This window comes from Eptatretus burgeri, chromosome 5 (assembly GCF_056783735.1).
Source record: "Eptatretus burgeri isolate ZD-2024b chromosome 5, Ebu_testis_v1, whole genome shotgun sequence".
Taxonomy (NCBI): Eukaryota; Metazoa; Chordata; class Myxini; order Myxiniformes; family Myxinidae; genus Eptatretus; species Eptatretus burgeri.
Window position 1 is genome coordinate 121,314,860 of NC_140965.1, and position 17,675 is coordinate 121,332,534.

Consider the following 17,675-nt stretch of genomic DNA (forward strand, 5'->3'; position numbering starts at 1 on the left):
GCTCAGCTTCACTCTTTCATTCCTCTTTTTTCCGCCTTTGGAATAAACTCCCTCACTCTATTCAATCCAATTCTTCCCTCCAGGCCTTCAAAACAGCAGTTCACCACCACCTCTTATCCTCCCCTATCCAAATCCTCGATCTTTTCTACCCCCATTAATCACCCCACTTCCTTCAAATTCCCTGCTTTCCTTCCTGAAAGTCCCTGTGGTGTCCATCTTGTATTCCCCATGTTCCCCACCCCATCCCTCTGCCTTCCACAGATCTCCTAACGTCTGTTCCCCACTGTGTTGTCCTCTCTCCCACCCCTCTTGTCTCATCCCCCCTTGCTGTGCGTTGTGTGTTAGCTCTCATACGAACCTCGACAATGTCAACAACAACAAAAAAAAACATGAAATTCAAAGCCATTGTCTCACATACCGTCAAACTCACCCTTATCCTTTAATTACCACCATCCTCTCTCCACCAATCTCAAGGTCCGAAGAGTTTTTTTGTGGGAAAGAAAAGTCACCAATCCACAATGCCCCACACCAGGATTGTTAAATGAAATGTAACAACTGAAAACATAACTTGCTTTTCCATTTCATTAACAGTTGTTTTTAAACATTTCGCTTTGCAAAATATAGCGAGGAGAGAGAAGGCGAAAAGGCAATGTACCGTCAGTGGTCCAGTGGGGTCGCAGGTAGACAAAACAAGGAAGGGAATGAACGAGAAGGAAAAGAGGGGGAGAGGAGGAGAAGAATTACAGTAACCTGCATGTAAGAGAGTTGGGTTAGGAAGGGTTAATTAGTTTTTTAACATTGATTTAAGGCTCATGGAAAAGTTGTACATAAATCACATGAAGGGCAAAGACATTAGTAGTCAATAGCCGAAGCAAGGAGAGAATGGACGACACAGACGGTGTATGGGATTTCAACCTGGGTTCTGAGCATTACCAGCAATCGGATCAAAAGTGAATGCGAACATTACAATTATAACTACATATTATTCTTTTCTTTAATTTCTGTGAACACTTCCATTCAGTGGAGTCGATAACGAATGTAAATACATCAGGAAATGGCGGAGAGAAACATCACTAACACAATAACCACACATGCTCTCACAGCAATCACATGATAAGATAGGTCTAACAATCTATCATGGTCATGTACTGCCCCTCCCCCCACCTCCCTTCTCCATGATACACTTCCTACCCCCCAATTCAATCCCCCACCCCGAAAAAAACATACTGCTGTATGTGGTCCATCTCGTCCAGGATGACATTGGTTGAAAATTCAGACCTGAGCCTTACCCGAGCTGATTGGTATTGTTCATGGTTCTTGCACTCAAGTGGACGGAATGTTGCTTCAGTCTGTTTGGAAATGGGATTTAAAATATTGCAAGCAGGACGATCTGTAAAGTATGTATGTGGTTCTATTGAAGTTAAGAATATTGTATCATGAAGTGTATTTTCAAAAAATTCGGGCGAAGAGAATAATATGGTCCCAAAAGGATATTCCACGAGTATCTAGAGGCAGTGTGGAGGAGATTACATCGTTAAGAGAGAAGTCGTTTCCTGTGCACAGAATAAATCCCTCAGCTGAGAGTACAAGTGGATTCAAACTTTGTGGGGCATTCAAAATTGGTCTGCAAATGATATACTATGAGATGAAATTATATAACCCTAACATAGGAGAGATGAAATCTCAAAAAAAAAAAAAACCAAACAAGGTAAGAATGACACCACATTATGACGCCACAATGCAACACCATAATCCTCTTATGGATTATCGTCATGACATATTTAAACATTTTACTTTTGTTGTCTCATTGTGATGGATGAAGAAGGAGAATGAAGAACGAGGAAGAATAACAATGAAGAATGACAACACATGACGATGCCACAATAAGACACCACAATCCTCTTCTGGTTTCGCATCACGACATCTTTTGACATTGTTACATCACAATCTCACAACAAGAGTAGAATGTCAAAATATGTTGTGATGCTAAAGCAGAAGAGGATTGTGGTGTCTTATTGTGGCATTGTCATGTGGAGTCATTTCCCACCTTGTTTGGTTGGTTTTTTTGGAGATTTCATCCCTCTGTTTTTACATTTTTCTTAAAATTTCTTTTTACTTTTCTTGTTTCTGCAATGTTTAGGTAAGTAATAAAATGCTTAATGTTTTATATATTGTTACGTTTGTGGGGGTACATGGAGGAATCCCATTGTGAAGATAGGATTGTATAGTATAGCATTGTCCGTGGATGAGTAGGAGACATCTCGATGTAATTTAAGTAGGGAAAACTGTGAGCTTAAGATTGCAAACATGTCACCACACAGGGGGTGGTGCTTTGTTAACTAGGTCTAATGCTAGTTTCTCCCAGTATGTGATTGCCCCCTGTGACCTTTTCCTACGTTTTTTACATTTACAAGGCCAGCCATAAAAGAACCACATTTTTGCAACAACAACAACAACAACAACAGCAACTGACCCAGCTGCCGACAGCGCCCGAACGTTTCCGAGCAGACAAAAGCCTGCCTCTCAGGAATCACAACCGGCAGACCACACCCCTGTGATTCATGATTGGTCGGGGTGACATCATAGGGAGAAGGTTCGAGAAAGAAACGGCAGTTGGAGGAAGATGAGCGTGTCTTTGAGCTCAAACTGGGCAGTCTTCCTTGTTTTATGATCGAGGAGGAAGGCGATGCCATATGGTGTGTGTGTGGACCTGGTGCTGGAAGGAGCGGTGTGGCAATTTTGATCGTGAGAAGGTGGTTTGTGGGGCTCTTGACGTTTTCAGATGGAGTGAGAGTGGAGGAGGACCACACACACACACGAGTTACCTCACGTACGTTGCATGGCAGAGAGCAAATTTGTGCCATCTTGTGCACTTCCTGTGAGGTGACTTCATGGTCAGATGATTACCAGACTCCTGCAGGTCATCTCTGGACGCAAAGCTGAGTGCTGGCATGAAGGGGGGATTTTCTTTTATTTTATCTTTCCCCTTGTCTGTTTTGGGGACTGAGTGGAGACGTCTCAAATTAGGGTTTAGTTTTATCTCATCTTTCACTTTCACTCTCTGATATATTGTCATTAAACCATTATTGTCGAATTTCCTTGTGTTTGTTTGTTTGTTTGTTGTGGGTTTGAGTATAAACCCGTGTGCTTCCATTCAAGTAAGTGCCTTCGCTACTTTCCATCCCGCAAGCATCATAACTGCCAATAATTTTGGCTGTTCACCTCAGAGTTAAGACCGTTCGGCTATCTGTCCAGGGCTGGTGTTAATCAGCCTGGACACGACAAATTGGGGGCTCATCTGGGATTGGCAGGGTGTGACGCAGCACCAGCTCCAAAGTACACGCAGGCATCCAAACCTGAGCCGGCAACCAGGTGTCCGAGCCTGCGATGTGGGGGGTGTTGGGCGAGCCTGCTCATGGTTGGAGTGAGGCCGGATAACTGGTGTGTGGGTCCAAGCTTGCGCTGAAGAGTGAGGCTGTGTCCATCATCAGATGTGAGCTGATGTCGGTGCAGGTTGTGGCAGACCCTGCACGGTCGATTCGGTGCCTGGAGTTGTCGCTCTGTGTTGTGCGGGGTGTGTTTTGGCTGCCACATGGCAGTGGGTGAAAAGAATGAAATTAAATGGTAGGGCACTTTCAAAGAGGCAGGCCAATGTGGCCTGTATCAATTTGAGCCTCAATTGGTTTTATAACATACTTGATCGTGTCCTGTAGGAGCTGTGAGTCATGAGCAGGTGGTCACTCATGACAATGGAGGAAAGTTGGAAGAGCGGGAGGCTCAATGCTACCAGCAGCTGCATGAGGGAGAAGAAAAGCCCAATAATGGGGTTATATGCAGACACCTTTAGAAACGCAAGGCCAGATATTTTAAAGGTAAATGGGAAAATGTTTTGGAGTAGCCTTGGTGGGAGTTGGTCCCCAGGCTGCAGAATTCGGACCAAGGGGGGTTCAGGGGGTTAACCCTGTGCGAAATTGCCCCTGTTGGAGATTGGTTTGACTCAGGCAGCAGGGAAGTTGCACTGGCATAATTTGGACCTCAGCGCTGACGAGTCTGGCATTTCACTCAGCGCGACTGGCAGGGACTTCAAGCAGCAATCAAACTTCTCGAATGGACTCCAATTTCTACTCTCACTGACTTCAACTGATCCAGCTATTTCTTTCAAAGAAACTTGCTCTCCCTCATACACAGATTTATCCCATCTCATCTTCAGTTCTGCTACCCTTCCTCCCGCCCAAGGTACACTGAAGCTTGCAGTGAGGAAGTTGTCTTGAAATAACTTTCCTTCACCTCATGGAAGGTGAATATAACTGAAGGTTCCTTCCACAAAGCTTGGAACAAGTGTGTATCTACCATCAGGAGAGACAGAAAACAACATCTTTCTAATCTCGTCTGAATTCTCAAACCTGTCACCCTCCTCCAAATCCTGGTGACATCTCGTTAAGTCTGTTTGTGGTTATGTTCCCCCTCTGTTCCCTCCCTTACCTCAAATGGCGTACAGCTGACATTGCACGTGAAAAGTCTGAATGCCTTAATTCTGTGTTTGCTTCAAATCTTGTGTCCCAAATCCATCACTTTCTGCACCCACCTTACCCACTCACACCCAGCTGTTCCGGGACTCTGTGCCCTTTTCTCCTGACAAAGTGGAGAGTTTGCTGTCAAACCTCGACTCAGATTCTTCAACCGGTCCAGACAGCATCAGCCCACATGTCCTAAAAACCTGCTCTGCTGCTCCTGCTTACCTCCAACTGTTCTATTCATCCTCTGGTTTTCTTAAGGTCATCTGCCATCTGCCTGAAAATCAGCAAGAATCACCATTCTGCATGAAAAAATGTGCAAAGCAGATCCATGCAACTTCAGACCAATCCACCCTGTCCCAATTATCAGCAAGGTCATGGAATCCATCATCACTTCCGACACGTAATCCTTCCTTTCCTCCAATGGCTTGATTTCCGATCATCAATTTGGATTCAGACAAGGTCACTCTACCCTGGATATGCTGATTCTGCTCTCCCAACAATGGATCGAGGTCATTAATGCCAGACATGAGATCAGAGCTATCTCCCTTGACATATCATGAGCTTTTGATGAGGTCTGGAATCCAACACTGCTCACCAAACTCTCTTCTTATGGTATCCAAGGCAATCTGCACCCATGGCTCTCGGACTTCCTTTGCTGAGGCAGTCAACGTGTGGCCCTTCATGGAGTTCTCTCATTCCCTCTTCCTGTCTGGGGTGGAGTTCCTCAAGGCAGTGCTCTGGGCCTTGTGCTTTTTCTGGTTTTTAATCAATGATCCATCTGACTGCCTCGAAAATCCTCTTTACCTCTTTGCTGAGGACTCCACCCTCTGTCGTTCCAATCTATCATCCCTCTGATCGGCAGGCAGCATTCTCTTCACTCTCTGCAGATCTGGATAAAAGTCACAAGCTGGTCCAAGACTTGGAATATATCTTTTAATCCCAACAAATCTCTCACGCTCATGATGTCTCTCCAAAAGGACCATCTAGAAACCACCCCCCCCCATCTTTTTTCTCAAAAATCACGTTGAAGAAGTCCTTTCATTCAAGCTTTGGTTCTCACTATCTGCCATGATCTTTCCTGGGAAAGCCACATCTCCAATCTGGCCTCCAAAGCCAGTCGCCAACTGGGCATCCTCTGTTGGGTAAAGTCTTTCCTTGACACACTTCTGCTCCTGACCATTTACAAAGCTTTCATCCACAGTCTGATGGAGTACTGCTCCCCTTTCTGGGCTGGTGCTCCTGCTTGTCACCTTTCTCGGCTTCATGCTGTGGAAACCAAGGCTTTTAGGATCATTGATGTCTCCCACGATGAAGCTCATTATTTGGGTCTCATTTTCTCACCGCAGGCAGGTCGATGATCTTTCTGTCTTCAACCATCTCCTTTCCGGTCTCACCCTCCCCCCCTGCTCTGTCTGTGATTTGTGCCCCCTATATTTCCTCAGGGTGTTCAAGGTCTGCCATGAACTCCCTTCTGGTGAAACTGACAAAATCAAGAATCACTGCCAACCTTTACTCTTTCATTCCTCTTTTTTCCCACCTCTGGAACAAACTCCCACACTCTCTTCAATCCCACTCCTCCCTCTCGGCTTTCCAAACAGCTGTTCACCACCATCTCATATCTTCCCCCATCCAAAATCTTGATCTTCACTACCCCCTTGAATCCACCCCAAACGCACATCCTTCAAATTCCCTGTTTTCCTTCCTAAAAGTCCCTGTAGTACCATGTTGTTCTCCCCATGTACCCTGCCCCATCTCTCTGCCTTTCACAGATCTCCTATTGTCTCTTTTCTCCACTATTTTGTGTTTGCTCTCCCACCCCTCTTGTCTCCTGCCTTATTATATGTTTCTGTGTGTTAGATCTTTCACGAGCCTCCACTTGGTATTCAAAAAAACAAATCTCTTTGTATACTCCGGGAACATTAAAAAAAAAAAAACATACTTAGGCTGCAGTTTCCTTCCATGGCATTAGGAGAAGTGTAGGATAGCCAATGGCTGTCTCGGATAATTTGCTTCAAAAGCATCAACACTTGTACCTCAGGGATATTTGCATAAAAGGGTCTTTTTGTGGTGGTTGAAGTAAATATAGCAGTGTGTATTGTGTCCTGCACAACTTGACTCCGATGCTGGAAAATGTAAAGTTAATGGACTTCAAATTTTGCATGCTCAATGCTCGGTTCTCCCTGATGAATATTCGGAGTGGGTGAAGCAGATCACACCTTTCCCGGCCTTGGGTGGAGCACTTCATTTAAATGGGTAGTGGTGACTAATTTGAATAGGGACTAAATTTAAACAGTCGTATACTTTTCCAAGACATGGCGTAAGATGCTCAATGTACGTCATATGCATCACAGGGTACATTGAAATATTGGACCTTGTTATCATCTCGAATCTTTTTGTGGCCAAGGACACTCACTCATCCTTTAGTTGTATTCAGCATGCCATTTCATCGGCACAGATTTTATGCCTTTACCAGATATAAGTTGTTATGTGAATATGTCATGTAGGCGAATATTCAGAGGGTATATTAAGGACCAGTGGAGGGAGACCAATTTCGCGACGTAACGATATGCAAGATGAGATGGCAGGGCATGTTGAGACATCGTTGATTTGGATTCTGAACTAATTGAACAAAATGGAATATGTTACGTTTTTTTTCTCAAGAAAGAATGAATGATTGTTCAAGTTATTCTTGCAGATAACAAGAGTTGCTGGCGAGGAAGTCGGAGTGACCCACAAAGGACCTGCATCAGCATTCAACATGGCCAAGGTCATTCACATTTAAACCTTAAACTAGTATATTTTATTATTAATGATCAAATAAATATTTCTTAAATAATCTCGGTTTCTGCTTGCTTTTGAAAAAATCCATTTAGCTAATGCTGTGAAGCATAAAATAGGTTTTTATCCTGCAGGGTTATTGATTATGAAACCTTGTTCCACGTTCATACACGTCACTCAGATAGATGATGCGGTGCCTGGTAAGTTAAACCACAACGTCACAAGGATGTGAATTAGGTCCATTTGAATAATAAGTTAAATTTAAGCTCAACTACATATACCTAAGTATAGTAAATTGTTGTATGTGCATTGTAAAAAAAATCTATAATATTTTTAACTCCTGGAGCCATGGTGTACATTTGCCTCCAAGGAGCCAAAATTGAATGAGACCCTCTCACCCACAGGTATACTAAATATAGATGGGTCCAAGCTCAATATTTTCGTTTTCAGTGCTAATCGGGTGTCGCTGGTGATTGCATCTTCATGGAATAAGACGATAAATACAATGAGAAACTGCCTTGTTACAGCCAAAAAGGTAACCTCAATGTGTCGGAGTAATGAAGACAAATATCAGTCAACACTTACCCGCAACCTATTAGCTGGCCCAATTGTTACGGGACACATGATTGTTTCAAATCGATCATTGAGTCACTTCCTGATGAAGCAATTCTATAACTTCGATATTCGAATCAAGCTCTGCTGGAATCTATAAAGCAAACATGGTGGGTAAATCTAACTATGGGATTTTCATCGACAAGTTAAACTTTTTGAATTGTAAAACACTCCATTGCCTTCTTCTTGCTCCTCCATGAACCTCGACTATGTATACAAAAATATATATCAGAAACATAAATGTCTTAAAACCTCAATGGATGTAGATCCGAAACAGAATCGAGTAAAATAAAAATAATGAAATGGTAATAAGTTGAGTCCCACGATTGGAGCAATCCTCCTTTTCACTATATCAAGTAACACCAAAGAACAGGTTTGCACTGGTAACAAAGACAATTGAAAAGAAACAGCAACACGTCCATTTCACGGGAATCAGAATACAAGAAAACCAAATCCCTTTCCAAACTCTTATGCTCTCGCACTTGATGTAATAAATAATCTGGAAGAAATTTCCTTTAAATACAGATGTCAAGGCTCATGAAAGGGCAAGTAGACAAAATAGGATGAAATAGAAACAGCTGGACAACTAGAACGGCACTCAGTGGAGCAAGTACCTCTGCCAGACTGAACAGTTTACATTTTGTATCCCACTGATAGGTCAGATCTGAATCCAGACCTGAGCCAAAATCAAATTGGCTTGTTCTTATCACCTAACCAACTCATCCATATAGTTTTGTCAGAACTCATCCACAACTTGAGATATCATCCTATACATAGTTTTTGGCCCCATCTCTCAATGGTGAAGAATCACTTAAAAAAATTATAGGATCTGGATTCAGATCTGGATCTTCACCAAAGTTGAATCAATTCATCAATTTAACACACTAAACCTGTCGACAAAGTTTCACCCCAATCAGTCTATTACTTTGTGAGATTTCCTGCTCTCAGACAAATAAACAAGAAGACGACGCCATGCATAGCACGATACTTAGAAAATCCATAAAACAAATTTGACATCAACAATAATTCGTAGTTGAATTCAATGACCAAATATGCAACTCCTCTTCAAATTTCAAGTCAATCGGACTAAAATTGACAAATTTTAGAAATTCTGCCTATGTTCACCTTTTGTCTGATGTTGCAGGGGGGAGGGGGGGAGGGTGGGCAAGACCGGAGAGGAGATGGTAGAAGACAAAATGACCACCGACCTGCCTGCAGTGAGAGGCCCAAAGACTCAGCCTCACCACGGGAGATACCAATGATCTGAAATGCCTTGGTTTCCATGGCATGAAGCCGAGAAAGGTAAGAGGCAGGAGCACCAGCCCAAGGAGAGAGCAGTACTCCATCAGGCTGTGGACGAAAGATTTGTATGTTGTCAGGAGCTCAGGTGGGCCAAGGAAGGACTTTGCATAACAGAGGATTCCCAGTCGGCAACTGGCTTTGGAGGCCAAGTTGGAAATGTGGCTTTCCCAGGAAAGATCATGGCAGATAGTGAGACCCGGAAGCGTGAATGAAAGGACTTCTTCCAGTGGATTGTTGAGAAAGTACATGGGGAGGGGGGGGTTCCAAATGGTCCTTTCGGAGAGACATAGTGAGAGTGTAAGATTTGTCAGGATTGAAAGACATGTTCCACATTAAGATTAACATAGGCGACAAGCACTTGCTTGTCAAGTTCAATTATATAAAGCTGCCTTTGTTCAGGCACCAGTGAGATGGGTGCCAGTAAGACGTAGGAATGCTTATTTCTAATTATGGAATCCTGAGTAACAAATGTGCTGTGTAGTAGACCTTTCAGAATCACATGAACACAGTGCAATGTTATGTTGAAATGAAATATACATTATGGAAAAGTCATGAAGGGGGAGGGCAGTGAAGCAATGCAAATATCTGATAGAGCTTGAAAGTGCTCGAGGACAAACCGTAGGAATTTGCATTTGAAACAGTCATGACCATGTCCTTGAAAACGTTCTGTTTGTCTCTGAACAGAATGTGATTGGTCAACTATCTTGCATGCGAGTCGATCACCCTCCTCATTTCACTTCCCTATATGAGAAACTGTTTGGAACATCAAGTCAGAAAGCAATCACATTGCATTGATTGTATTTCTCCATGCAAATGTATTAAATAAATGATTCAACCTGCATTGTTCCTTCAACTACTGGAGGCACTTGAGTAAGATTTCAAGTTTTCCACCACGCTTCCATGTTCGGGAAGGCCATTTGGCTTCATTCTCTCCCTTCATTCTCTCCCATCTCTAATACTTCCAGATACATATGTAACTCAATTTGAAAACTATACACAGACTCTACTGCCCCTATCCTTGCAGGGAGATCATTCCATGCATTCACCACCTGGCATCCACTGAGAGAAAGACCCCTGCCATATGACTGTCCGAACTCTTCTCTTCTTTACTCTTAAACTGTGACCCGGCCCTTGTCCTGTCAGTGTCCATTCTGTTGAAACGTTGTAGTCTTAATTTAAGGATAGATCCCATCGTGCTGGGATGGATAGTTTCCAATTAAAGCAATTAAGATACATTTTGATGATGCGATGATCATGCTCAACTACCTCAAGAGTTCACACAACACCTTACCCCACACAGTGTTCAGGTACATAATTGAATTGCAATAAAAATAGATGGTATTCATAGAATTCCTATCTTGTGCAGTCTTGAAAAGGACTTGGTGCAAGCGGACTCTTTTGTATTTTTAGGTGTTTTTGCTTAGATTCAATATGGCTATCTGAACACGTGACTCATGACATAATCTTGATCAAACCATATTTCCCAAGGATAGTTGATCAATTCGTTAAACTTTGCATTCATCAGTTAAGTGGTTTCTCTGATGAAGATTTTCAAAGATTTTCCCTTCAATCTAATTTTCAAAGATTTTGCCTTTTCAAAGATTGCCAGACAATTTGACACATGATGGTCATTTTAATGAAAATCCTGTTCAAATTTCAAGTCAATCAGAAGAAAATTGAGGATTTCAGAAATTTGACCAATGATGACCTCAAAAATAATTTGTGGTTGAATTCAGTGAGCAGATATGGAAATCCTGTTGAAATTTCAAGTCAATTGGATGAAAATTGACGATTTTAGAAATTCTGGCCTATGTTGACCTTCGAGCCTATGTTGACCTCAACATCAATTGGTCGTTGATTTCAATGACCAAATGTGAGAATCTTCTTCAAATTTCAAGTCAATCGGATGAAAATTGCCAATATTAGAAATTCGGTCGATGTTGAGCGTTTGGCCGATGGTGACCTCAAAATCAGTTGGTGGTTGAATTTACTGACCTGATCTGCAAATCTTGTTCAAATTTCAAGTCGATCAGATGAAAATCGAGGATTTCAGAAATTTGGCCCACATTGACCGTTTGGCATATGTTGACCTCAAAAGTAATTGGTGGTTGAATTTAATGTCCTCATACACAAATCCTGTTCAAATTTGAAGTTAATCGGATGAAAATTTTCATTTTTCGAAATTCCGGCACATGTTGAAGTCAAACATAGTTGGTGATTGAATTTAGTGTCCTGATATGCAAATCCAGTTCAAATTTCAAGTCAATTGGATGAAAATTGAGGATTTCAGAAATTTGGCCTTTGTTGACCTTTTGATTACGTTGATCTCAAAAGAGTGACCACTATATCACATGGTCACGTAACATGTGGTAAAGTTTCAATTTTCTCCACTGAACGGTTTTTGATGTGTGCTGTTTACAAAAAGCAGACAAGACGTGCGACGTATGCCATCCGTATGTATGCTTCCGACCACTTAACCCTGCCTTTCGCTTCTTGAGTGCAGTGTAATAAAGATTTCATAAGTTGTAGAAAGAAATCTTCTGAAGTTTGCCGCTGCAGATGAGTGCCTTGTACACAATGTTATGTAGCACATTACATTAGTTAGCCATGCCTGTTTGTGTCCATGATGATGTCCTCAAAAACAGTAAGTTTCCTGTTTGGAATATTTTTCAATTTTGTTTAACTGCCAGACAGGCAGGTAGACTAAAAAAATACAAATAAAAATCTCACTCCTCTCTGCGCATGTGTGATTGCGACAAATCCAGAGCCATCGTACCGTACTGCAAAACTACATGTTTATTTTTCGATCGGGGCTCAAAATATAACATTAAATTTGAATTAAGTTTTACCTTGATCATAAACTGACGTTTGTAGGGTCACTGTGGGAAGTGAATTGAAGTTGAACTTGTGTACTGGGGTAAAAATACTAATTATGCTTCGAAAAGCTTGTGTGAATTTAATAAATAATGTTTAAAATGCTTTACAGTTAGGAGTATGGTCAAGGACTTTTGGCAAATGTTGCGTCTTTCGCTCATCTGCACGAACAAAGAGTTACACTTTCTCACACATATCCTGAGCCGAGACCGCGCTCTCACACTCCCACATCCTGCTTCAGGGCACACCTGGCTAAATATGGAGTTGTTTTTCCTTTCTGTTTTAATTAATTCTTGCTTTACAAAGCTTTCTTGTCAATTGACATTGATTAACTTGTTTTTCTCTAAATGATGATTTGGTTATAGACCACACCCTATTATCAATAATATAAAACTCAGTAGCCTTTTGTCTATAGTTAGTGATTGCTTGGACAACATGGACAGGCTTTCACTTCACATGTGTGCTTATTTTATTCAATGAACAATATATATATATATATATATATATATATATATATATATATATATATATATATATATATATATATATATATATATATATATATATATTTTGGACTATGAAGTCTTTTCTGATTTATAGGTATCCAAAACTTCCACAACAGAACATGGCGCAGCGAGCAGGGCCTGTCGAGTCTGGAGAGGGGAGAGGGGCCTCTGCCGGACAGAAAGCAAGCACCTGGCCACAAGGGGGATCAGAAAAGAAGGTAAGAGACCTTTTGAAATCACTTGATAGCGGTGTGTTGTTCTTGTCAGGCAAGTCGCTATGAACTAAACAACAGGAAATTCAAAAGTAAAAGTTTGATTTCTGAGGATTGATTAACACTCAAAGTGAAAGTGAAAACAAGGAAATGGGAAACAGACGTTAAAAAAAAAAATTGACGGTAAAAGCTGGTGATGTTGGGTGCGGTTGATAAAGTGAGCACTTTGGTGGGGGTCAAACCACTGGCACGCGACGGTGTGATGGGAATGAGTGTTACAGTTTAAAACGGTGTTATGGATTTGAACGCAGCACTGAGAGAGCCAGTAGGCATGGCAGGGGGTGCCGCATGCTGGAGTATACAGTTACAGGTCGCTCATTGATTAGATGGATGAAAATACAATGTAATTTGCTGTGGGCAGATGCACGAAGGTGAGTGTGTAGGCAGATGCCTGCAGGTGAGCATGCCGTGCGGAAACAATGGCAACTGGTGGCAACACTGGAGATTGATGACCTCAGTTCAAGGATTACATGAAGTGGTTTGCCATTACATTCCCAGTGGTGATCAGGAAAGTATAAAATTGTATATGTCAGTTCCTGCTGACTACTTTTAAAATAATTAATGGTTAACACTGCTGGAAAAAGAAACACTCGGTGATAAAAAAAAAAAAAAATCCCAGGTTACATCTACATATACATATGCATGACAAGAGCGACACAGGCAAAATGATCAGATTTTGGTTAAGGTCCAAATCCAGATCTGGCCTCTCAGTGGATTTGAATGATATCATTGGTGCATACAGTTTGGAAATATCATTGTTAGCAACTTGATTAATTCTCCAACTGGGGAGTGCTCACTCGTGGTCTCGGTAGTTGAACATTTAAATGTAAATGAGTTTGTCCCATGCTCGCCGGATTGTGTCTTTGTGTTTGTTTGCGTTCATGCATAGGACGTGCAGCTCTAAGAAGGAACTTTTTTGTTTGCGTCGATCTAGGACGTGAGGGAGTTTGTGGAGGTGGTTGGCATGTGTCACGACATTGGGAGATATAAATCAACAGTTGTGGGAGAGCTCTGGGGGAGTGGAGCCTTGTAATTCCAGCCATATGCTGATGGCTTTATGCATCAGAATGTCAATGCAGCTGATTTCGTTATGATTGAGCAGGACTCTAAAATCCAGCTGGGGGCATTGAGAATGCTGCATGTGAACCACTAGTCAAGGTATCTGGTCACCATGGTTACGCTGACACGTTTTAATGCGGGATGATTTTGCGCGGGCACCATGTTGGTTGGCGGACCGTGTGGGCAAGATCGTGACCTTCAGTTGCAGTGGGTCAGAATAGGGAGATGGGACGTGATGGACTGTATAGTTGCTGGTGGAATGTGATAGATTGTGGAGCTGCTGGTGTTATCGTTGCAGGAGAGGTGAATACAACCAACGTGGCGGCACGCACGGTATTATGGGATAGCTCTGCAAACCCTCTATCCAAGTAATATTAAATTGTACTCTGAAAACAATTTGGAAATTCACTCACTATGTTATAATGATCGGAGGCTCAGCAAATATGACGTCTTTTACAGTATACTGTATTGTATTGTATTTTATTGTACCGTTATCATCATCGATGGCTTTGCTCATGAGATTTAGATCCAACCACCAGGATTCTCATCTGGAGCAGGGAATTTATTTCATGTTATGGTGAAAACCAAATTTGTTTATGTATCAATTTGCCTTTGAACTGTGTCGCCTGGTTGTGAATCACCATCTTGGTGTTTCACAGGCAGGGCGATTCATCAATGCAGGTGCCGTCCCTCAGATGGACATTGGATAAGTGTCCAGTCTGCTAGCGTAGAGGATTTGTCTCTTCTTATTGTTCTTGTGTGTGTGGCAGCTTGACTTCTGGGTGGCTGTCATTTTGTTTGGGCGCAGCTGTGCCGCTGATGCAGTACCCCTGTAAAAAAAACCCCTTTTGAATTGTGGGCTTGGTCGCAGAATATTCAATGTTTTGTATTTATTTTAAATACAAATTGAGGGATTGGCATTACTTTGTATTCAGTGTTCTTCATGGGGAGTGGGCGAGCTGTTTCCATCATTGTGGCTGGGTTTCAGATTCCTGCCCGGGCTACTGCCGAGAGGGCAATAACAAACCACCCAGTCCTCTCCACCGGGTGATAGTGTTGTGGGCCAGGGGTCGGTGGCGAGGAACGACCACTAGATGGAGCAGTTGGGCCGTCTCCCCTCCGAACACCCGGAATAGAAGGTCGTCACTCCGGATAACTCCGAAGTCGACGGGTCGCTTAATGGACCGTGGACGCCAATATTTCGACGGCGTGGGGTAGGGTTTATTTGTCTATTCCAATTTACCTAAGTACCCATGCCGTCGAGCTACCGGGGAAGCCACACCCTCGGCCGGCTTTGTCCGAACCGAGTCGCTGTTACCGAATCGCATCCGGCAGGAATTCCCAAAGCCGCGCCGGCCCAAATAACAATTTACGGCACAATCGGCCTTCCTAATTCTCAAGCCCGAACCATACTGGGTCAATGAAAGAAAACACAGACAATGAACTGGAATATTTAACAGTTATTTATTTACAATAGGCAATAGGGAGGGAAACACAGAGCAGACTTAACCACGAATATAAATGCCGGCAAATGTACCATGGCAATCACTTAACAGTTCTACTTACAAGACTGGCCACAGACAGACACACACACCCAAAAAGAAATGGAGCTGGCTGGTCTTTATTGGACCCTCCAGCCACAGAGGATAGGCAAGTTGGGGGTTAGAGTTTGGTCGGGTACCTGGCCGCCTCGTGCGGTTTTACCGACTCGCACCTATGGAGCTCGGAGTCCGTGGAAGGGAACAGGAATCCCCAGCTCGAGCGCTCCAACACAACCCACCAAGGTGGGACTCGAACCCATGAACCAGAATCCAACGAGCACAGCCAGGATCCTACGAACGACCCGGCCAGCCACGAACGATGACCAACGACCAGGAGTGCCCAGCAGACCAGAAACAAGTAATGACCTCCAATGAACCAAGGAACCACCGACTCCTCTTTGAGCGCCTCGCGATCCTTCCCCCCCCCCCCCCGTGAGGGGTGGAGGGATCCGCTCTCGGGTAACTCACCTCCGGATTGGACGGGGCATTTTCGGGTGTCGTGGTGGCCAGCCGCGATTGGAGGAGGGGCGTGTCGGTGTCTCGGTGCTCCTCCTCCGAGAGAGGCTCTTTTGTCTTCCCAGTGTCGACAGGGGAGACATTCTTCTTTGATGGGGCGGAGTCAGAGCTGAGGCGATCATTTTCTTTTGCTTTTAATCTAGATAGGGGTTCTTTCCTGGTTAGGATTGACAAATGTTGCTTGTATTGATGTATGTATGTGTGTTCAACAATCATGTGATTTTATACACCCTGACTAACTCAACAAGTTATTTGTCACAAGTAAAGAAACGAATGATGTCAACCAAAATGTTATGACTCCCCAACACATCAAACCCTTACGGTCACATATGAGGCATATATGTGACATAACATTACATGAATGAACGATTACACATGAGCATCCCCTAAATATGTTTCTAGCAATATCCTTTGCAGCATGCTAATGGAATGAATAAGAACAGGTGCTGGGTGTGTTTGCATTTGCCACACTCAATGAAGAATGGACTGCCTCTTTTGGCAGTCCTATTTCAAGGGGAAGATATATTGTTCCGAATCTGGAACCCATTGCACTCAACATTCAGGTCCTTATAGAACAGTTATATCGGTAAGTACGTGTTTCGAGTTAGGGTCCCATCCTTGTCTAATGGGAATTAAATGTTCATGCGCTGCGGAGTTATTTTGATAGTCAGGGTTTTCTTTTACATTTTTACATCACTTACAACTACAACACCATCGCTCCATCCTGACGCCATAACCCTCGCGGCATTCTTCGCACACTCGCCAGCAAGCGCGTGTGTGGGCGGAGCCTACCATAGGCATGGCATCCCTCTTTAGACAATCAGCAAGGAGTGGGCGTCTCACCCGCCCCGTTTCCGACTCAACACGATCGTCATTACGCACGTGGCCGAAGGTGAGGAGGTGGGCGGAGCCACAAACGCCTCCGATCGGGACTCCGCCCAGAAGGGTGGGAGTTGCCCCGCCTACCGTGGGCCTGTCCAATGGAGGATGGCCTGGGAATCAAGTGATGGGTCCGACCAATGAGGAGGCGAGGGCCAGGAGCAGAGGCCCTTCCCTCCTGGCGAAAAAGAGTGGTTGTCGGGACGAGCGTGAGGAGAATTTGCATCCAGTCTGCGAGAGTTTTGCATCCTGAGTCTGCTCGAGTGCGCGTCTCTGCCTGGGTTTCAGCTGCCCTAGTTCGGATTCGGCTGGATTCGGCTGCCCTGGTCCGTCCGTTGGCGACCGGAGCTCTGGGAAGGGGTGAACGATCAGCCGCGCACTCGCGGCTAGGTAGCCAGCCATCCTGACTCCCAGCCGAACTATCCTTCTCTGCTGGAGAGCCGAATAAAGACCCGGCGGGTCCATTTCTTTTTTGGTGTGCATCTGTGTGTGAGCCCATCTGTAAGTAGAACTGTTAACTGTTTTTGTTGTACATTATTCACATTTCTTAGTCGTGATAACTCTGCCCTTACATGCTCCCCTCTTCCCCCCCCATTATAAAATAAATACCCCTATTGTTGAATGTACCAGCTCATCCTTGTCCTTTCTGTCATTGGTTTGCTGCACTGCAAATGGGAACTAGGAGGCCTCATTGCTGCCAAAATTGTGCAATCGGCCCGGCAGGATTCTGGTACTCTCCGTACGGTTCGGATCCGGCTCGGTAACGGCCCGGATCGTGCAGATCCTGCCAAGCGTGAATTTCCCCGTTATTTTGGATGA

The 17,675-nt window shown here is 43.6% G+C and overlaps 1 long non-coding RNA gene across 1 annotated transcript in view; it reads left to right on the plus strand.

Moving 5' to 3' along the window:
• Positions 1-12,702: 12,702 nt before the first annotated feature.
• The window catches only part of LOC147027253 (uncharacterized), a 155,229-nt gene continuing 150,256 nt past the window's right edge, over positions 12,703-17,675 (plus strand). The window contains exon 1 of the long non-coding RNA XR_015057967.1: positions 12,703-12,807. This is a non-coding gene — a long non-coding RNA (uncharacterized LOC147027253). The remainder of the gene's footprint in view (positions 12,808-17,675) is intronic.